Source organism: Diabrotica virgifera, chromosome 3 (assembly GCF_917563875.1).
Source record: "Diabrotica virgifera virgifera chromosome 3, PGI_DIABVI_V3a".
Lineage (NCBI taxonomy): Eukaryota > Metazoa > Arthropoda > Insecta > Coleoptera > Chrysomelidae > Diabrotica > Diabrotica virgifera.
Window position 1 is genome coordinate 28703409 of NC_065445.1, and position 23628 is coordinate 28727036.

The 23628-nt window shown below is 31.9% G+C and overlaps 1 protein-coding gene across 7 annotated transcripts in view; it reads right to left on the reverse strand.

Moving 5' to 3' along the window:
- The window catches only part of LOC114340192 (homocysteine S-methyltransferase), a 197033-nt gene that overhangs the window by 92593 nt on the left and 80812 nt on the right, over positions 1–23628 (reverse strand). Inside the window, exon 1 of one of the 7 annotated variants that reach the window (XM_050647842.1) lies at positions 19711–19729. The exons of 5 other annotated variants lie outside the window; for them this stretch is intronic. The gene's annotated coding sequence lies outside the window, so the exon portion shown is untranslated. Of the gene's footprint in view, positions 1–1721; positions 1995–19710; positions 19730–23628 lie in introns of those variants that run through there. One more of the 7 variants, XM_050647841.1, reaches the window with a different exon arrangement.

Here is a 23628-nt window from a genome sequence, read left to right on the forward strand (position 1 = left end):
TATCCATTTCATTGTCACTTGCTGCTACACTTCCACTATGTGAACAAGTCGAATCACAGCTCAGATGTTACCTGGTGCATATTAGCAAATATTTCAAACATCCACGCTTACGTCAGTATTTTCTATCGATGTTTCCTTAACGGATTACTTTTACAGGGCTTTGACCCTAATATTTTTGTAAATTATATCTTGGAGGTTAGCATGTAAATTTCACGTGAGTATAACCTACAACTTGTCTTAACCGCAGTCAAAATTTCAAAATCTTTGCATTATTTTACCAGGTTATATTCATTTTAGGTAAGCACTGATGATGATAAAATTTGTATAAAACAATTAATTGAAAAATCACTAGCATATGGGAGCCAGCTACATATAGTATTTATCGATTTGAGGAAAGCCTATGACAGTGTACCGGTAAATAGACTTTGGGAATCTCTAATCGAGAACAATGTACACCCACAGTACATTAATGCGGTGAAAAGTTTTTACCAAGGAAACAGTAGTTATATAAAAACGAGAGATGGACACTCAGATACTTTCAGATTAACAAGGGTCTAAGACAGGGATGCTGCCTGTCCCCTACCCTCTTCAAAATTTATATAAACACGGCTCTGAAGAAATGGTTCAGAAAATGTAAGAAAATGGGAGTACAAATAGAAGAGGGTAATCTGACTACTTTGTTATTTGCTGACGATCAGGTGGTTCTAGCGGAGGATACAGAGGACGCTGCTCATATGGTTCGAAAACTGATAGAGGAGTATGAAGATTGGGGTCTGGAAATAAATACAAACAAAACAGAATATATGACAATAGGCTGCACAGGCGAAGACCTAGACTTAGAAGGAAAAATAATAAAAAACACTAAAGAATATAGATACCTGGGAGTTACATTGACGGAAGATGGAAACGACGAAACAGACACACAACAAAAATTAGGTAGAGGAAGAGCCATCACAAGTCAGATAAACTCATTACTATGGAGTAAAGATATACGAGAAAGTACAAAAAAACAACTATATAAAACATTTATTGAAAGTACAGTTACATATGGCTCAGAAATCTGGACAATAAATAAGAAAATGCAGAACAGAATAAACGCAGTAGAGAACAATTTTTGGCGAAGATGCTGTAGATTAACATTACACGATCATGTAAGAACCGATAGAATAAAAGAAATGATGAAGGTGGAAACAACATTAACGGATACGATAGAGAGAAAACAACTATCCTGGTACGGACACATGAAAAGAATGCATGATGAGAGATTACCAATTAAAACCTGGAGGTGGATCCCAAAAAGAAGAAGGAAAAAAGGAAGACCAAAAAAGTCTTGGGAAAAAGAGATCAATATAGCCATGAATAAAAGAAATATAGAAATAGATTCATCGCAAAACAGAAAACAATGGCGTTCGAATTGCGATAAACGGCCTATGATGCTGTAAAACAGTCGCTATATATTATACTAATGATGACTGGTAAACCAGTCGAAAACTAGTTATGTGATTGTGATGTAGCCCCTTTTTGGGATTTTAAATATACCTTTTATAAAGGATTTTACTATTTTTTGTATTACATGGTATACAGCCAACTACAGGAAAACTTTTTCCTTGTGGAAATTTGCTAATAATTTTCTCAGCACAGCGGACCGTTTAAGTCAAAGCTTTTGTCCCCAATCCAAAATATTCGTGAAATATACTATAAAACAAAATCATGTTACTTACATTTACCCACAACGTTACACCAAGACGAAACTAAATGAAGTATCTTTGACTACCATAATAAAAATTATATAGGATTGTCAACAGATTCGATCAAAATTATTGTGCTGGTCACTGTGCGACACAGGTCACTTAACCCCTAAGATTATCTAATGGTTGTGAAAGAATTAAACAATATTTTGCATTACTAAATCTTAAAAGTCAAACGTATCGTTATAAATAACATCGAAGCCCAGTAACATTTATATCAAAAATAACACCTCAATGACGTAGGATTTAAAAAACTACACTGTTTTATCTTTATGTTTTTACCATATGCCAAACGCGAGCACTAAACTGCAATGTAGATTGTAGATAAATATAATATAAATAAACTTATTTATGTAATATTTAAAAAAGTTAAATTATAGTCCAGGCGGGACCTGTCGAAAAGCAGACCATAATGGACATTTTCCATAGGAGTCTATTTTTTGCTGGAATCAGTTCAAAGGTATCTTGTATCAATAGTCACGATATGCTTCAGTCGCAAACCTTGTGCTTATTTAACAAAATCTGAAAAAAAAATCGAACATTTTTGCTTTTTGCGCCCACATTTTCGACTAAAACTCGAGAGATATAGCTCCAAACAAAACTTACAGAAGGAAAAAGTTGCGTTACTAAAAATAAATTTACACTTTTATCAAAAAAAACTTTTTATAATACCACGTTTTTATTATTTATAGGACACAATATAAAAAAGTATTATAAAAACAATTATTTTTCAAATAAAAATGTATACCATTTTTATTCATTCAGTTGCGGTGCGAAACCAAAACTGTCTTAATTTTCACTTAGATCAGAGAGTGCAGCCAGCACTCTTATCGACGATTTCACCTCTTGTTAGAGGTTCATCAGAGACTGCATAGGCTGATTTTCTCTGGCCCAGGTAAAAACTTTCGACATATCCATCTCCCACCGCAACTGACGAGATGGTAGTAGGTGCCTAGCGGCATCTGCTAAATAAAAGACTAAGTTTTTCAACCTAATAAAAATATTTGTAAATTAAATATTTTTAAAAGATTTTTAATTGAAAAACTTTATTGGCCCATTTCCTGGTGACAACCTCCAAGGCTTCTACAATATGCAAGCCAAATGGATGCTGCAGTGAATACTAAAGGGAAGGAATTCTACACTATGCAATTCACAACCCCCGTCTGCAGCGTGGTAAAGCTCCAACGGAAAATGGACATAGTTACTCTATAGGAGTAATACTAATATAAAAATAAAAATGTATACCATTTTTATTCATTCAGTTGCGGTGCGAAACCAAAACTGTCTTAATTTTCACTTAGATCAGAGAGTGCAGCCAGCACTCTTATCGACGATTTCACCTCTTGTTAGAGGTTCATCAGAGACTGCATAGGCTGCTTTTCTCTGGCCCAGGTAAAAACTTTCGACATATCCATCTCCCACCGCAACTGACGAGATGGTAGTAGGTGCCTAGCGGCATCTGCTAAATAAAAGACTAAGTTTTTCAACCTAATAAAAATATTTGTAAATTAAATATTTTTAAAAGATTTTTAATTGAAAAACTTTATTGGCCCATTTCCTGGTGACAACCTCCAAGGCTTCTACAATATGCAAGCCAAATGGATGCTGCAGTGAAGACTAAAGGGAAGGAATTCTACACTATGCAATTCACAACCCCCGTCTGCAGCGTGGTAAAGCTCCAACGGAAAATGGACCTAGTTACTCTATAGGAGTAATACTAATATAAAAATAAAAATGTATACCATTTTTATTCATTCAGTTGCGGTGCGAAACCAAAACTGTCTTAATTTTCACTTAGATCAGAGAGTGCAGCCAGCACTCTTATCGACGATTTCACCTCTTGTTAGAGGTTCATCAGAGACTGCATAGGCTGCTTTTCTCTGGCCCAGGTAAAAACTTTCGACATATCCATCTCCCACCGCAACTGACGAGATGGTAGTAGGTGCCTAGCGGCATCTGCTAAATAAAAGACTAAGTTTTTCAACCTAATAAAAATATTTGTAAATTAAATATTTTTAAAAGATTTTTAATTGAAAAACTTTATTGGCCCATTTCCTGGTGACAACCTCCAAGGCTTCTACAATATGCAAGCCAAATGGATGCTGCAGTGAAGACTAAAGGGAAGGAATTCTACACTATGCAATTCACAACCCCCGTCTGCAGCGTGGTAAAGCTCCAACGGAAAATGGACCTAGTTACTCTATAGGAGTAATACTAATATAAAAATAAAAATGTATACCATTTTTATTCATTCAGTTGCATCTATCAAGAGGTGAAATCGTCGATAAGAGTGCTGGCTGCACTCTCTGATCTAAGTGAAAATTAAGACAGTTTTGGTTTCGCACCGCAACTGAATGAATAAAAATGGTATACATTTTTATTTTTATATTAGTATTACTCCTATAGAGTAACTAGGTCCATTTTCCGTTGGAGCTTTACCACGCTGCAGACGGGGGTTGTGAATTGCATAGTGTAGAATTCCTTCCCTTTAGTCTTCACTGCAGCATCCATTTGGCTTGCATATTGTAGAAGCCTTGGAGGTTGTCACCAGGAAATGGGCCAATAAAGTTTTTCAATTAAAAATCTTTTAAAAATATTTAATTTACAAATATTTTTATTAGGTTGAAAAACTTAGTCTTTTATTTAGCAGATGCCGCTAGGCACCTACTACCATCTGCGAGCGTTGTTAACGTTAAAATTGTCTGCACGTTTACGTTTACATAATTGTTTTCACACACTTCGCACTTTTTTGTCTTTTGGGAAACTAAAAAGCTTGATATTCGTATCGAAACCTTGTGATTGATTGTCCACATTACAACCAAACACGGCGCACCTCATTTTTAATAAAAGTTTAACAAATTATAAGTAAAATTCACCTTAAACAAAAAAATAAACACCGTTTACTATACGACCACACTGAATTTAATGCTGTTATACTCACAGAGTGATGAAGCTACGTAGGCCCCGCCCACCGACTCCATGTCATATCTTCAGTTATTGTATCATGATATTTGATGTTAGATATGAAGATAAATACTTGGTATGTATGTTCTACTGCAACAGTATTAAAATAAATATTATGATTTTTTGGAATAATAAAACCCAATGCATCCATGTAAAAGCTGTTGAATATTGCATTGTCATCGAGTTCTGAGCTATTCTGAAAATTTCAGATCTGTAGCTAGGCGGGAAGTATGTCTAAAATCTAGTTTCTCCTGGTTGATAGATTTCAATTTTTCAAACAGCGTTTGAAAGCTTCAACCTTTCTTTATTTGTAAAAAAATATTTTCGACTATTTAAAGTGCTATTTTGGGACTTTCAGAACAATGCATAATTTGCAATTTTTTGCGCACCCTGGATTGCAAAATTATTATGCAAAAACTATTAAATTCATATTAACAAAATTTAGCGCAAGTTTCAGACATGCCGTAATGCTTTTCTAGGCGGAATATGAACACTTTAGGATCTAGGACTAGGAAAAATCTCAATTTTTGTACTTTTTTCCCCGCTATCTTTTAACAATAAACATTATGGTAGGGGAGCCCAAGAGGGGATTTTTGCGGTTACTCGAGCGCGTCAGATTATTACATGGGGAGAAACCTTGTACCCTGAAAATGTACCTCTACCATATATTGGCTCTTAATGCAAGGGAGTTCGTTAAGGGGGGCTGAGAAAAAATCTATCCTTAGAAAAACTCGAAATCGTCAAATTAAGATAAGGTAAGTTAAGTACATGCAAAACATATTTCAAAAATCTGACGATTGGAGCGGTGCGTAAGGAAATGGGAAATGAGTCCCAAAATTTCACAAGAAAAAAGCGAATATTTCGCGAAATGAATGACAGATCGAAAAACTAAAAAATACGTGCTCAATGTTTTTCAAAAATCTATCGAATGATATCAAACACGACTTCCCACGGAAAGCGGTGGGGGGTAAATTTAAAATTTTAAATACGATTCCCGCGATATTTCGCGAAATGAACATCAGATCGAAAAACTGAAAAATACACTTATTCAATATTTTTGAAAAATCTATCGACTGGCACCAAACACGACCCCCCCGGAGGAGGGGTGGGGGTTACTTTAAAGTCTTAAATGGGAGCCCCCATTTTTTATTGCAGATTTGGATTCCTTACGTAAAAATAAGTAACTTTTATTCGAAACATTTTTTCGAATTATGGATAGATGGCGCTATAATCTAAACAGAAAACGATTGTTGGAAATGGAAAATTAAATTAAAAATGGAAAGTCTCCACTAAAATGGAAAAGTTTACTTAACTTTTTTTAGTTTTAGGACCTACTCTTCACAACCCAATAGGTCCCCATAACGCTCGAGTGACTGCACATTTAGCATACTTTGCTCCCATACCATTACATTTTCAATTTCTAGTTGGTCAAATATTATGTACCGGGTGTCCCAATAAGAATGGCTCTCGGCCATATCTCAGGAACCGTTTATAGTAGAGCTTTGAAATAAAAAATTTTATAACAAAAGTTGCCTCAGGAAAAGCCTGGAAATTATTTTCATAATTGTGGGACCACCGCTAGAGGGCGTAATTGAATATCAAAAATTAAAAAATCTAAATTTTACGAAATTTTCCTAATGAAGGGGCACTGGAAATCCGATCGTCGTATTCTTCATAAAATTCTACGCATATTTGATTTGACAAGTTTAGGTCTACCTTTGGAAATAAGAGGTGGGGGTGAGTGGGAACCTTGTTATGAAAAACTGGCTGTGAGTCCGGTTCTGCTTAATCAAATTTTGCAAACTTGGTCTTGTTGAAGACAAATCTTTTTCGTCAATGTAAAAGTTATGATTTCGAACCAACTTACTGATTAATATGCCAGCTAGAAGGCGTTATTTAATTTTTTTCAGAAATCTAGTGTTCCTTGGAAAATATTAAATACAAACATGCATTTTTAATACCATATTACAAAATTAGACAAAATTAGCAACAGAATAGCGAAAACCGCATGTTAATACCTTTATTCTATCTCGAGATATCTTACAAAACGTGTAAATTTAAAAACATAGCTGTTACTGTCACCGGTAAACGAAATAATTCATTAAAAGTAGTGTGCTATGGAAACAACAAAGAAACATTTTCCAGCTGTCAACGTATATTAGGTCTTTTCAGCGCTTCTCATTTGTTTCGAGCCTCGTTCATATCTCGTATATTAATATTATACACGGATTATACGGCATATGACAGAGGCTCGAAACAAATGAGAAGCGTTGAAAAGCCCTATTACAAAGAAATAAAAACAACTATTTAGTGATGACATAAACGTTCAAATTTTTGCCCATCATTTTCGTTGCAAACATTTACTCTTTCAAGAGTAGATTGAACAGCAGTCTCAATTTCTGCTCTCGATATGCTTTGAATGGCGTTTAGTATTCTCTGGATAATGTATTCTAGAGTAGTGTATGATGGGCAACAATTTGAATATTTAGGTCGTCACTAAGTAGTTCTTTTTGTTCTGTGTTATATTTAATTTTAATAGTATTGTTCCTCTTTATATTGTTGTTTTAATTAATTATATTTTTATACGTTGACATCTGGAAAGTGTTATTTTGTTTTTTTCCACAGCACACTACTTTTCATTAACTTAGTTTACCGGTGAGAGTAACAGTTATGTATAAAATTTACACGTTTCTCGAGATATCTTGAGATAGACAAAAGGTATCGACATGCGGTTTTCGCTATTCTATTGCTAATTTAATCGAATTTTATAAAGTATGATTAAAAATGCATACTTGTATTTAATATTTTCCAAAGAAAGCTAGATTTCTGAAAAAAATTAAATAACGCCTCCCAGCTGGCTTATTACTTATTAGGATGGTTCAATATTATCACGCTTACATTGAAGAAAAAGATCTGTCTTCAACAAGACCCAGTTTTCAAAATTTGATTTAGCAGAACCGGACTTACAGCCATTTTTTCGTAACAAGGTTCCCACTCACCCCCACCTCTTATTTGCAAAGGTAGAGTTAAACTTGTTAAATCAAATATGCGCAGAATTTGATGAAGAATACAATAATCGGATTTGCAGTGCCCCTTCATTAGGAAAATTTTGTAAAATTTAGATTTTTTTATTTTTGATATTCAATTACGCCCTCTAGCGGTGGACCCACAATTATGAAAATAATTTCCAGGCTTTTTCTGAGGCAACTTTTGCTATAAAATTTTTTATTTCAAAGCTCTACTATAAACCGTTCCTGAGATATGGCCGAGAGCCATTCTTATTGGGACACCCGGTACAATTGAAAAACGAACCTTTTTTTCCATAGTTTTTTTAGGAGCAATATCCCTTGAGTTGTAGGCGAAAATATGAGCGCAAAAAGCAAACATTTTCGATTTTCTTCAGATTTTGGTAAATAAAAAATTAAGCGCAATATTCGCGACTGGCGTATACCTATAGTGATTATTGATATAAGGCACATCTTGAAGTGATTCCTACAAAACATTATACAACGGAAAATATTAATTATAGTCTGCTTTTCGACAGATTTGCCTGGACTATATTTTTAATTTTAGTTAAACAATCAATATTTTTATCTTAAATATTTCGTGCCACACAAAAATCTATTTATATTACAATAACAGCATTGCTGAAAACACAATTAATATTATCAGAATTGAATTATGTCATTTAAAGTGGGAAAGCTGCTTAAACTGTTACTCTGGGCTAATTAGCAAAATTCATGGAAAAGTTATTTACCAGCAATTTTATTGCTGGAATCGAATTATAAGATCCTATATATTAATAATATAGGTATGCAAAGTCCTCAGATAGTGTGCTACTTTTTTTATAAACAAAATGGCGCCGACAAATCGTATTTTTTCAATTATTGCTCTATAATTCCGAAGATTTTAACTTTACAACCAAAACAGCTTAATAAAAATTCACCGCAATTAAATTCTGCATAGAGATATGTTTTTCACGATTTGCTCCGACGAAAATTTTCCTCGGAAAATGCGGTTTTTCCTAACAAAAACTCTAATTTTCAAATAAAGTTTTAGGTAAGTAATTATTAATCAATAATTAAATAACTTAGTGACATCAAAGCTTTCTTGGTATAGATTGTAATTCCAGAAGCCGATGAAAATTAAACGAATATTTTAGCAACAATTCAATTGTTAATTAACAATTTACGATCGCAATAATAAACAAAATAATCATGATACATTGATCAAACTTATAAAGATTATAAAGATGAGATGCTTATTTAATATTTTATCGACAAAATATAAATTTTTCTTTTTTTTGCATAATCTTTAAATTTTGAAAAAAAATAGTTATAATACGCTGGTCTAATTAGTAAAGTACAAAGAAAGGTTATTTACCAGCAATTTTATTGCTGGAATCGAATTATAAGATCCTATGTATTATTAATATAGGTATGCAAAGTCCGCATATAGTGTGCTACTTTTTTATAAACAAAATGGCGCAAAATCTTATTTTTTTCAATTATTGCTCTATAACTCCGAAGATTTTAACTTTACACCAAAAACACTCAAATAAAAATTCACCCCAATTTAATTCTGCATAGAGACATGTTTTTCCCGATTTGCTCCGACGAAAATTTTCCTCGGAAAATGTGGGTTTTCCCAACAAAATCTCGAATTTTCAAATAAATTTTTTGGGCCAGTAATTATTTATCAATAATTATATAGCTTGGTGAAATAAAAGATTTCTTGTTATAGATTATAAATTCAGAAGCCGGTGAAAATGAAACGAATATTTTAGCAACAATTCAATTGTTAATTAACAATTTACAGTCGCAATAACAACCAAAATAATCATGAGACATTGATCAAACTTAGAAAGATTATAAAGGTGTGATGCCTATTTAATATTTTGTCGACAAAATATAAATTTTTAATTTTTTTGCATAATCTTTAAACGTTTAAAAAAATTGTTATAAACAAATTAACATTTCTCAGAAATTGTTCATTATATTCTAATTTAAAAAAATACTTAAAATGCGTATTTCATAGGTCTTGAAAATGAATGCTTTAAAAAAATTTTCCAACCATTTGCAAAAAAGTTATGAAACAGCAAAGTAAATATACGAAATCTCCGTTGTTTATAATTAGTTTTAATTGTTTCAAAGCTTAAAAGCGAGTCTATGGTACAACCTAATTACTCACAAAGAATGTCAAAAATTACTGCAATGGTTATATTTTAATCAAAGATTAAAAACACTTTTTTTTGTAATTTTTAGCGCAAACGTAGGCCTGATACAGAGTCGGAGCTAAAATGTTCACTCGAAGCGACTGACACGCAGCATGCATTATTTATTAAAAGTGTACATCACGCGGCCGGTCGTCGCTCCGAGTGAAAATGTTAGCTACAGTACTGTGTTACTCTACTTTCGCGCGTGTAAATTACAAAAAAATATATTTATAATCTTTAATTAAAATATAACTATTAAACTGATAATCGATATTTTTTTTAAATAATTAGCTTGTACTTTAAACTCACTTCTACGCTTTGAAAGAATTAAAAAAAAGTATAAACACAGTAGTAATCGTATGATTAATTTGTTGTTTCATAACTTTTTTACAAATGGTTGCAAAAAAGTTTTAAAGCATTCATTTTAAAGATATTTAAAATGCCCATTTTAGCTATCTTTTTAAATTATAATATAATAAAAACTTTCTGAGAAACGTTAATTTGTTTATAACTATTTTTTTTAAACATTTAAAGATTATGCAAAAAAATAAAAAATTCATATTTTGTCGACAAAATATTAAATAGGCATCTTATCTTTATAAGATTTCAAAGCTTGATCAGTGTATCATAATTATTTTGGTTATTATTGCGACCGTAAATTATTAATTTACAACTGAATTGTTGCTAAAATATTCGTTTAATTTTCATCAGCTTCTGGAACTATAATCTAAACCAAAAAGGCTTTTAAGTCACCAAATTATTTAATTATTGGTAGATAATTACTTACCTAAAACTTTATTTGAAAATTAAAGATTTTATTGGGAAAACCCGCATTTTCCGAGGAAAATTTTCGTCGAAGCAGATCAGAAAAAACGCGTCTCTATGCAGAATTTAATCACGGTGAATTTTTATTTGGGTGTTTTTGTTGTAAAGTTAAAATCTTCGGAGTTATAGAGCAATAATTGAAAAAAACACGATTTTCGTGCGCCATTTTGTTTATAAAAAAAGTAGCACACTATCTGAGGACTTTGCATACCTATATTATTAATATATAGGATCTTATAATTCGATTCCAGCAATAAAATTGCTGGTAAATAACTTTTCCCAAAAATGGCCTATTCTCCGATAATCAGCCCAGACTATGTTTAAATATAGGGTGAAGGGTGATGGAGTTGAGTGCATATTAAATACTCCTCTTTTACTTTTTTTTTTAAATTGAGTAATAAATCATTATTTACTTGTACTTGTTCAGAGTACTCATTTTCAGCATCATTTGATCCACATTTCAGCATTCTACTTCATTTACTTCGCTCCTCTCATTGTGTTCTACATTCTTTATCGGACCAAGTTTTCTTAATTATTTAAATTTCTTCTCTACTGTTTTTAGCTAATTTTGCCATACCTCTCTTAATTCTTCCCGACATTTGTTCAGAATTCTCTTCTTCTTCTTTGGTTTTGTTCATGTTCTCGTTGAATGCTTGTTCGTAATTCCTTTAATACCCCCCTCTGTGGCTCAGTGGTAAGAGCGCCTACCTTTGGATCGAAAGGTCCGAATGGTCGTGAGTTCGAATCTCACCAGGGTCAGAAATTTTTCGTTTATTATAAATTAATAAATGAAGATAGTTTTTGTCCTTGTGGGATCGATACTCACCGGAGGGACCGCAGACGTTCGGTTACAATTAGCGTCTCTTTGCAAAGACAATGACGTCGACTTTGCAAAGTAACAAGACACTTACTCAACACGCACACTACACATTACTCCCCTGAGTTAGTGATAAGTTATAGTATAAAAAATCATTATGAAATTGACTGGCCAGTTGGTTGTGAAAACCAGTGCCAATAAAACACAAAACACACACACAATTCCTTTAATATTTTGTCTCATTAATCTTGTAGCTCTATTCATTCTTCGTTTTTCTGTGTTTAAGTTCTTTAGAACTGGTAGGATCTGTTCCTTTTTCGCTCATATTATAAAGTGGCCAGAGTCTGCGTCTGGCCCTCTGTATGCCTTGGTGTTAGTAATACAATTTCCTTCGTCCTTTTCAATCTTCTTCTTGTGGTGCTGTCTCCTTTAGTGGAGGTTAGCGACTACACCGGCAAAACAGTCTCTGTACAATGCGGCTCTAAACAAAGATGTTGAATCAAGGTCGGTCCAGTCTCTGATGTTTCTAAGCAATGAAATCTGGCGTCTACTGGGACAACGTCTTCCTTCAATCTTACCCTAGATGATCAGTTGCGCGAAGCGGTATTTTTCGTTTCTCATGTGTCCCAGGTAGCTAACTTTTCTAAAATTGATGATCATCAGCAGCTTCCTATATGTAGCTATTCTCCTCAGAACATTTTCGTTGGTGGTGTGGGTTGCTCAAGGTATTTTCAAGATTCTCCTAAAGAGTCAGTGTTCAAAGGCTTCTAACTTATTCATCAGCGTTACGTTGAGTTTCCACAGGTCTCTGTTCCATACAAAAGTATTTACCATACAAAGCAATGCAGAAAACGACATCTAAGTCTGATATTAATGCTACTGTTACAAAATAACTTTTCATTTTGATAATTCCTTGTCGGGCTACCTCTATTCTCGTTCTTACTGCTTATTTATAATTAAGTTGATTGTTGAATCGCCAAGATATTTGTATTGGTTTACGTATTCAAGCTGTTGTTGTGGTTCACATATCTTTGGCGGGGTAAATTTTTGTTCATTGATGTTTTCGTAACTTTGGTTTTCGCAGTACCTACGACCTACATACTATTTTGATCTTCATCCCCATTTTTTCACAACTCTCAGTAACCCTATTTAACAGTATCTGGAGACTATGGTCCGAGTCCTTTTCAATAAGTACATGTAATGCTCAATTAGCATTGCTCAATCCTTTTCAATAAGTACATGTAATGCTCAATCTGGTTGATTATTTTCCATTTATTTTCTGATCATAATACGAGTTTTACACTGTTACTGTTATTATAAATATGAAGGAAATGAAGCTGAAAAAATGGCAAAACCTCGCAATTTTTTCGTCCAGCATCGATTTGAACAAAAATTTGGAATTAGGCTCATTACACCCTCTAGTTCATTTTCTATATTGAGCCGTTGTCCGCTTTTGGTTTTTTAAGGGTGAAAACTACCCCTGATTGTAAAAAATTATAAAATAACATTTTAAACTTTAATATTGTCAACATTTGGTTCTTATTAGTTACATAATGATTGTTTTATGCTTTAAGATATACTATCATAATATTTCAATTCTTAAAGCCACCGTTGTTGGAGCTATATATAAAAAATTAGGTATCCTAAAAGAATAATTTCGGCTTGCATAGATTTACTTAAAAAATTGGGATTAGGATCATCTTACCCTGTACTTCATATTCTATATCATGCTTAAGGGTGTTGATTATTTTTAGGGGTGTAAACTACCCCTTACTGTGAAGAATTACATAAAACATTCTAAACTTTAATATGGGTAAAATTTGGTTTTGATTGGTTAAATAATGATTGTTTTACACTTTGGGATATAATATCATAATATTTCACCCCTTAAAAACCACCCTTAATAACATTACAGTTTTTATAAGTAGATATTTTAATAGACCTATACAGAAAAAACAGTAGAATTAAAGAATTACAAAAACATTTATTTACACAAAAATACGAATTTACAAATATGTACACATACAAATAGTTTTTTAGTCATCTTCCAGTATACGAACCGGTTCCGTGGTATTATACATACATTGAAAATTATCCATAAGCGGACTATCCGAATTTTTCGAAAAAAAAAATTCGTTTTATAAACATAGCTCCTTCATTCTTGGCGATAAAAGTTTTTTCAAAAATCACCAAAAATCACTTAGTAGGATTTTTCGAGAGTTATAAAACTGTGTAAACTAAATTCCGTAAGATCCCTTAGTTTTTAATTAGGGTGGGTTTAAAGGGCTCGAATAAGGGGGTGTTTGCTCGTAAATAGAGGTTTTAAACAACTATATCTCGCTAACTGTTCACTGTAATGAAAATATATGCAAAAGGGAATGTTAGCAGTTAAAAAAGCTACAATTTAGTAGTTTATAATTTTTTTCGTATCTCCAGTATTTTCGGAGATATTTTGAAGTAAAAGGTGAAAAATGGGAAATTCCAAAAAATTAATTTTTCTTTAAACTCCAATTTTTCTACAATTAGGCCTTTTAAATAGGTCAAACTTCTTGGGTGTATTGATAATACAAATACTTATAAAAGGAATTACAGAAAGGTGAAGACCAATTTTTAATTAGGAGGGTAGTTAGGGGGTTGTTTTCACTGATTTTTTCATAGAGAAAAGCAGGTACCGACCTTTTTTTAATCAGAAGTCGCTTAACTTTCAGACTAGAAACTTTTTATTATTATTTTTTAAAAGGCCTAACTGTATACTTGAAAAAAGATTATTCAAGTTTTCCTCGAGAAATGCAAAATTTTTCCGTTATTTTACTTTGAATATTTCAAATTATGCATTTGACGAAAAAAGCTAACTTTTAACATGCCGTATCTCGGTTTGTATTGGTCTTAAAGATAGTACAGAAAAATATTTTGATTTGTGTTACTAAAGGATACAATTATGATACCTACAGTTTTTTTGATTAAATGCATATTTTTCGAGGTATTCTCAAAAAACCCTCTAAAAAAGTCGATTTTTTCATCGAAAAACTGTTACTTTCAAGCGCGAATAACTCGAAAAATATTAGTTTTACGAAGAAAATGTGAAAAACATTTTTTTCTACGAGCGTGCAAAAATGTCTACTTTCGCGCACGAATTTTAGTTTAGAAAGTTTCACTTTTCCGCACGCGTGTTACTTTTCCGCACGCGTGTTACTTTTCACTCACGCGGTTTTTACTTTTCCGCACGCGTGTTAATTTAGATATGTTAATATGGCCTTAAAGTAATTATAATACATGCAATAAACTAATATTTAGATGTTATTTACTAATTTATTTCAAATATATCTTATTGTGTTCCTGTTTTAATGAAATTACCGCGACAATTCGATGAAATAAAATTATTTTGACATAATATTCGAAAGTCAAATCGGTAGACCATAACAGTCGTTTTGAATCATCGTCATGGAAACCAAGATCGTCCTCATGTTAACTAATTATATTGATTATTTCATTCATAGGTGATTCTGACTAATATAAAGCTACAGAAATCTGAATTAAATCGATAATTTTTGATAATCTCCCGTCGTTAAGTATATTACGTCAGATGCCCTTCGTTGCTACGAAAAAATACATTCAGTGACATTAATGACAATTAATGTTTTAAAAATTATAAAAGTGATGACTTCCAATCGTCAAATATTTATAAAAACTGTGTGTTTAATGGTACTTACATAAATAAATTACAATAAAATTTTGGTTTTGAACAGTTTTATTCATGAAATAATCGCAACAAATTGCACTCGACCTCTGAAATTAATATAGAATTTTTGCTCTCGTGACACTTTGACATAATTTCACTCGCCTTCGGCTCGTGAAATTAAAACTGTCAAAGTGTCACTCGGGAAAAATTCAATAATTTCAGAGCTCTTGTGCAATTACTACTGAAAGTTTGGTTTTGACAACCTTGTCAAAAAATTAATTTGTGTATGTATTTTCATATTAATTAAATTAATTTTGGTAATTTTTTAAAGACTCTTAGAAAAAATATTGTTCCTAACTCTTGCAGAAAGTCTCTTTTCCGGACTCGACTGCTTGCCGAACTCCCACTTCGCGTCGTTCGGCAAAATGCAGTCGCGTGCGGAAAAGAATGACTTTCTGCACTTGTTAGGAAAATAACTATTTTCTTAGAATCACTTTTTACATCGATTTAAATGGTTAAAATGTAATAAAAAAGAATGTGTGTGTACTTTGTACGCACGTAAGAAGTTATACCTCTATTATATGATTTCAACGAAATTAATATACTTTTTATTTATATTTTGTTTAAATATTAAACTAATTTATACTTACTACTTCTCAAACATTTTTATTAGAACAGTGCCAAAAATTAAAATAATAAAAGAATAAAACACACACAAACACATTAAATAAGCCACAAATGATGTCTGAACATTAATTGTCGAAAATTTTTTTAACTAAATACGTATTTTCTGAAAATACAATTATATAATAAATATACTTACAATCATAAAATGTATTAAAAAAAGACAAAAAAGAAAGTTTCTATTGGGACTCGAACCAGCGCTGATAAGAGCGGTTGGTATTGGAATTCATTCGCCTTCTCCGCTTAGCCACGGACGCTATGTGTCATTATTTACGAAGATCGACTAACTAAACGGATTAAACTTGTGATATTTTGATATTTTGAAAATTGATCAAATTATTTTAATTTTGAATTGAAATGATTTAGAATTGAAAAAATACAACAAAACATAGAGTAAAAAAACAATATATTAGGTGAATATTGATAGAAATTTTGATGGTAATCAAATTATATAAATAAAAGTATTACATACTATGTATTTTGGCAGATCAAATAGGTAGGTTTATACCCATGATACATTAACAATTATTACGTACCTGTTGCTTTTAAAAACTATTTAAAAGTCACTACAATATTATAAACTTTTTTGTTTCTGTCCTCACAACAATAAAACTAATATATTATACATTTGTTTACCTTTACCTTTACCTCCAAACCACAGCTGCCATATCGGATAATTTTTGACATGTCATTTGAACATCCAATCAGAACAAAGTTATAATGCGCATGCGCCGGGCTGATAGGTTTTAACATATAAAAAAATCACCCTCTATCGCCGGTAAAGAAGTATAACTTCAAAAATTCCCGCCCCCGAGATGGGGTGGCAACCACCCAAAAGGGTTTAGCGTGCAGCGACATGATATAGAAAATGATTCTTGGACTATTCCCTACCTTCTGTGAAAATTTCAAGTAAATCCATGCTGGACGAAAAAATTGCGAGCCAAAATGCTTCATTTCCTCGACTAAAAAATTATTTGCTTTTTATCAGCGATCCAGACGTTTATAAATATAGTTATTTATATCTTCTGCTTTGTCTAATGGTTTTGAAAATTCGTTGCATGATTACGAAACAATGAAACAATTTATCTAGGGATATCGTAGGTATATTTAAAAACTAGGGTACGGTTTTTATATTGCGTTTACTCAGGAGTTAACTGCGTCGTAACAATAAAGTGAATAGCATTATAATAAAGTGAAATTTATTACCTCGTTAAAATCTGTGTGGACCGAAGAGGTTTTTTAGGAGGAGGGTGATGATATTTTCACGAGACAACACAACCCTAGCGAATATTTTTTCACTACTCGTAGTGGCTTAAACCTATTTTATACATTATGGAATTTTATATACAGCGTGTAAAAGCCAAATGGAATAAATTCATTATTTTGTGAATGAGAAATTTTATAAATAAATCCCAAAACAGGTCGATTTGTGTTTTTGACATCATACTAGTGAAGTCATCCATCTGGGCGTGATTACGTAATCGATTATTTTTTTAAATAGGAATAGAGGTCGTGTGCTAGCTCATTTGAAAAGTTATTTAATTCTCTATTTGTACTCTAAACCTTAATATAATAATTTCTCCAGGGTGCCCAAAAATTTTTGTTTAAATTAAATTAATTGACACAAAAAGAAGAATATATATGTCATTTATTTAATTCAAAACAATTTTTCCTGCTATTAGCAAACAAAAAAAATGTCTATTTAATAAATGAAAATTGGTTTTCAGTAGTAATTGCACAAGAGCTCTAAAATTATCGAATTTTTCCCGAGTGACACTTTGACAGTTTTAATTTCACGACCCGAAGGGGAGTGAAATTATGTCAAAGTGTCACGAGGGCAAAAATTCGATAATAATTTTAGAGATCGAGTGCAATTTGTTGCGATGATTTCATGAATAAAACTGTTCAAAAACAAAATTTTATTGTAATTTATTTATGTAAGTACAAATTACTTAATACAATTAAATACACAGTTGTTATAAATATTTGACGGTTGAAAGTCATCACTTTCATAATTTTTAAAACATTAATTGTCATTAATGTCACTGAATGTATTTTTTCGTAGCAACGAAGGGTATCTGACGTAATATACTTGAGACGGGATATTATCAAAAATTATCGGGTATAATATCACAAGAGAGTGAGAACAAATTGAAAATAATGCGACAGTTTTTCGAAAATTTGTTGTCTGGCAATAGACACGAGAGCCCGCAGGGCTCGAGTGGCCATTGCCCAATGACAACAAATTTGAGTAAAAATGAAGCATTATTTTCTTATTTATTCTTACTGTCGTGTGATATTCGTAAGATTATTTTTTAATACGTATATTATGGATATTTTCTTAAATGTGACAGTTGTCAAAACTAGAAAACTGGTTGCCATTAAACAGAAACAATCTACTTAAAAAAATTCTATCGGTAATTTTCTACAGTAGATAATTCTCAGTATAATTTTAATCTGATTGGACAGAATTAAACACCTGATCAAATATCTTACTATACGATTGGAAGTTAAAATCATCAAAAAATAATCAGTTTAATTTTTATTTCTGTATCTTTCTATTGATCAGAATCTCCTATGAATGAAATAATCGCTTTAATTCAATTTGAAAATTGCCAAGTGGCAGGTAGATAGCCAATTAATGAATGGTAGTTCTTATATTAACGACTGAAAATAATCGATGCTGTGAATGTTAAATAATATTGCAACAAAATGGAGATTTGTCTCATTCAACAATAATCATTGTTTTAGAAGTTGTTACCGATATTTATCTCCCTGTCCAGTTTGCAAATATTTGAGGTTTATGGCTATATAGATTTTCTACTATCTCGGTCACCCAAGGGCAATACATAACGTAAATAATATTTGGTCCCAAAATAAAAACTTGTAAAGTTATTTTTTAAATCGTTATAGTCCTTTTTGTACGTATCGTTAGAACCTAAAAAAATCTACGGTTTTGCCTTTTGAAATGGTTTTCTGACAATATTAACATTATTTTTCTTTCTGTTCAAAACAGCTCTTTCTTCTTCCTCTATGTTTGCCTTATTGAATTGGTCAAATATTTTAACTAATGTAGTGGAATGAAGTATTATCTAGGTATTGGAAAAAGGCAGATAGAGTATTATGGGCGAAATCGTTTGTGTGGTCGTTTTTTAGGCCCAGAAACGATTAAAACAGATTTTGTTTCCAGCTTGATAATGACATTCGTTATTAAATTTTGATCAAAACTTGTACCACCTAGGTGAGGAGGATAACATCAAAAGTTAATATAAAAAAATAGAAGAACAACATATTTGCACATCTAATCCACTGTAGAGTTCTCGAACAATTTTGAGTAATATTATAAAATAAAAAAAACGAGTGTAGGAAGAAAAGAAAAGCCATTGCTGAGTAACATAAGAGATTAGATTTTGCTATATTGGTCGTCATCCATATTCAAGAAGACACTTGGACACACAGGAGGAGAATAGAAGGAGCTGTATAGAACTTTCATAATAATAAAAGAAATAATGTTCTTGAGAATCACATAACCTATGATGACAACTGAAACGCTCTTTTATAATTAAGAATATAATAAAAAATATATTTAAACAAATAGAAGATTCCTTATAACTGGATTTTATGTCAAATATTGACGTACCTAATGTCAAATATTGAACGATTGCGATTTTTTGATTCAATAAACTTTTAGATTCAAAATGTTTTACCTTTTTACTAAATATTTCTTGTTATTTTATTAATTTTAACTTAATAGTAATAAAAAATAATAATAACATACCGTTGATATCTTTTCGGCCAATAAACTGGCTAAACGGGACTAGAAAATTCCTGCTAATTTATTTAGCTGGTTCCTTATTTATTATTAATCCTAATTTATTATTTAGCTGTCCTGGACAGTTAAGCATACGACAATCATTGGCTTATTCACACGACACTTTTTTTGATTATAATAACTTTTTCTAAAAATATAAAGAAGAAAATTACACATTTGTCAGTCCGACAATAGATTAAGTTTAGAAAATATGTAGAATGTCAGTGAAACTCGATTCTGTCAAACTCATCTTTTTCTTCTTTTAGCTTCTTGGATTCTGTGAAAATCATTTTTTACTTATAAATAATATAAGATCGCTATTAGACCAGTAAATGAACGGTAAATTCGGCGATACCGTGTAATGTTCAGGGGCAACTCCGAATTGCATGAAAATTTGGATTTAGGTTCTACTTACCCTCCACTTTAAAGTTGAAAATGTGCCGTTGGTTACTTTTACTTGGGGGGTGACAGTCACCCCTTCTCGGGGGTGAAAAAACATACGTTCAAGATATGACCGGAAATGGAAAACTTGACTTATTTTAAGGAACTTTTGTTCTATAGAATTTTTTACGTAAGTCAATACTTTTCGAGTTATTTGCCATTGAAAATGTTGATTTTTCGATAAAAAAACTACGTTTTCAGACGGTTTTTCACAAATAACTCAAAAAGTAAATATTTTATCGAAAAAAATATTTTTAGCAAAAGTGTAGCTGATAAAAAACCCAAAAAAATGGTGTATCAGTAAAGTCTATCAATCAAATAAAAACAAAGTTGTAGCTCATGAAAAATACGTTCTTATTAGGGAAAACCCCATTTAAACTTTTTTAAAGTGTTTATAAAAAGATTTGTTTTAATTGTTAACAAAAGTTTTAGCAGTAAAAATAAGCGAGTTACGCTCAAAATAAAGTTGGCCCTCTTTTTTTTGTAAAAAATCATGAAAATCTCGCCGTGTTTAGCTCCCCAAATGAAATCGCTACCGCTTTACAAACAATTTACTTACCTATCTATTTTTTACATCATCTATTAGTCTCACCGGTTTAAAGTGTTTATTTTTGAAAGTGTTATAATTGGGAAAGCTTGAATGGGTCACTAATCACGAGTGTATGCAAATTTTGAACAGCCATATCTTAACCAATTTTTGTCTTACGGAGAAACAAAATGAAACTAGCATATTTATAATAGCAAAACGTACATTTTTTTCTCTTTAAGATTTTTCTTATCACCAATACTTTTTAAATTATTTTGAAAAAATGAAATTTTTCAAAAATTTTTAGAAATTTTTTTTTTACTATAAAACCATATGTTTTCAAAAATAAGCACTTCAAACCAATAAAACTTACAGATCATATAAACAATACACATACAGTTAAAATAGATGGTAAATCCAAACGATCAATTTCATTTAGGGTGCTAAATAGAGGGAGGTTTTCACGATTTTTTTTACCAAAAAAAAAGGGGCCAACTTTTTTTTTTCAGTGTAACTCGTTTATTTTTGATGCTGTAAACTTTTGTAAAAAACAAATAATAAGCTTTTTTTCGATACTTTAAAAATGTTAATAAGGTTTTCCCGAAAAACGCTTCTTTCTTCGGTGATTTCGCGTTGAATTATTCGATTTGGAATTAGACGAATAAGAACGTATTTTTCATGAGCTACAACTTTGCTTCTACTCAATTTGTAGACTTTAATGGTACACCATATTTTTCGTTTTTTATAGGCTACACTTTTGCTAAAAATATTTTTTTCGATAAAATATTTACTTTTTGAGTTATTTGGAAAAAACGGTGTGAAACGTAGTCTTTTGTCCAAAAATCAACATTTTAAATCGCGAATAACTCGAAAAGTATTGACTTACGTAAAAAACTTATTAGAACAAAAGGTGCTTAAAATAAGTCAATTTATCCATTTCCGGCCTTATTTTAAACACACGTTTTTCACCCCCCGAGAAGGGGAAATGTCACCCCCCAAGTAAAAGCAACCAACAGCACAAATTCAACTTTAAAGTGGAGGGTAAGTAGAACCTAAATCCAAATTTTCATGCAATTCGGAGTTGCCCCTGGAAATTACACTCCAAAACGGTCATTTATTGGGCTATATTTGATTTTAAACAAGAAAAGTCTTTCAATACTTAAGAGACAACATCAGCTAGCGGAAAACGAGTTCCAAGATTGCAGCTTTAATTTTGAATATTTTGTCGAAATATTTGGCACACATATTCGTAATATTGTAAAGAATTGGCGGTACAGAGCTCAATTTGAGAAATATGTTCAGGGGTGGGCAAATACTTTTAAGCGTGGGCCAAAATGAAATTTTCAAAATGGCTCCCGGGCCGGAGGACTATACCGAGTATAGGTACGTACGCTGTGCACACGCGAATGTTTTTGGTGGAGTTTTTTCCCTGTCCAAGAATTTTTTTTTGGAAAAAGAAAATTGGACCAAATTTGGACAAAGAAATTTGACTGTCAATAGATAATAGTAATAATAAATTGCCATACTTGGGTGTACAGGCGAAAAATTTGTGCCCAATAAAATATGTCACGTAATTTTTAAAGAAATATGATCCATTATATTAAGTCATAACAAGGATCCAAATAAGAAATGAAGATATTAAAACAAAATTAAATACTTAGGAGTTTGTATTAGAAAGATATAAATCCGAAATCAGAAATTCGATCAAGGATAAAGCAATCAAGAGCAGCCTTTTTGAAGATTAAGAAATTTCGGAGTAACCAAAGAGTCAATTTGGAAATTCAATATCGGATGGTAAAATGTTATATCCACTTTATTCTTCTTTATGGTGTCGAAGTTTAGACTGCTTCTGTTAACCCTGCTGTCCCGTTCGGGTCTATTTGACCCAAAAAATAATTTATTTATTTTACAAATGATTACGCGGCGTATGCCGCGTACATCTTATGGTTTGGTGTTTCGTGACTTTATTACCTAATATGAGGTCTTTCAATTGCATATGAGATAAACAATCAACTTCCTGATTTTTTTGATAAAAATGAAATTGTTACCTAGGGTACGTTCAGTTCAATGGGACCCGCGTATTTAAACCGTTAAAAATGACCTGTGTATGTGTCTTTAGTTGGCAGTATTGTATAAATTTGGCAGTACCTGTGTGTTTGTCAGTCGGATACGTCTGTAAATAAAAACAGGTTTCTGCAAGCTACAACTTGTAAAATAACCTGTAGTATAGCTGAACGATGTTGCAAACCAAATTATAAATATGACCAACATGGACGGACAGCGTGTCTTTGGAACCAACTGGAAAGACATGAATAAAGTTGGTTTCTCAGCATACATTCGTCTTTTATTTTTAGCTCGAGTTTATAAGTCCCATGACGAATCACCTAAAAGTTTGTGGAATGAAGAAACGGGTCGTAGTAAATTTCAATCAACAATGTCGCTTGATATATTTACAAAAAGTTTGCAAGTAATACGTTTTGATAACAAAACTACTAGACAGGATAGGAGACGTTTCGATAAACTTGCTGCAATACGTGAAATCTATGAAACATGTGTAGAAAATGTATCAACATTTTTTAACCCTGATGAAAATGTTACCGTCGATAAGCAACTAGTTGCATTTAGAGGCCGCTCTCCCTTCAAATGGTACATTCCAAGCAAGCCAGCAAAATATGGCACAAAAGTTTGGGTTTTATGTAATTATGAACAGTAAAACTTCTTGTGCTCTAAAATTGCAGATTTATACAGGAATGCGTGTGACTTGAGTAGTGATTTGGAAGGTCACAATATTACGTGTAATAACTTTTTTACATTGTAAAATTTAGGACAGTTTCTTCTAAAACAAAGTAGATACAATGCCGGGGATTATAAGTAAAATAAACCGAAGCTTTCAGCAAAAATCGCGAATAAAGAAGTTC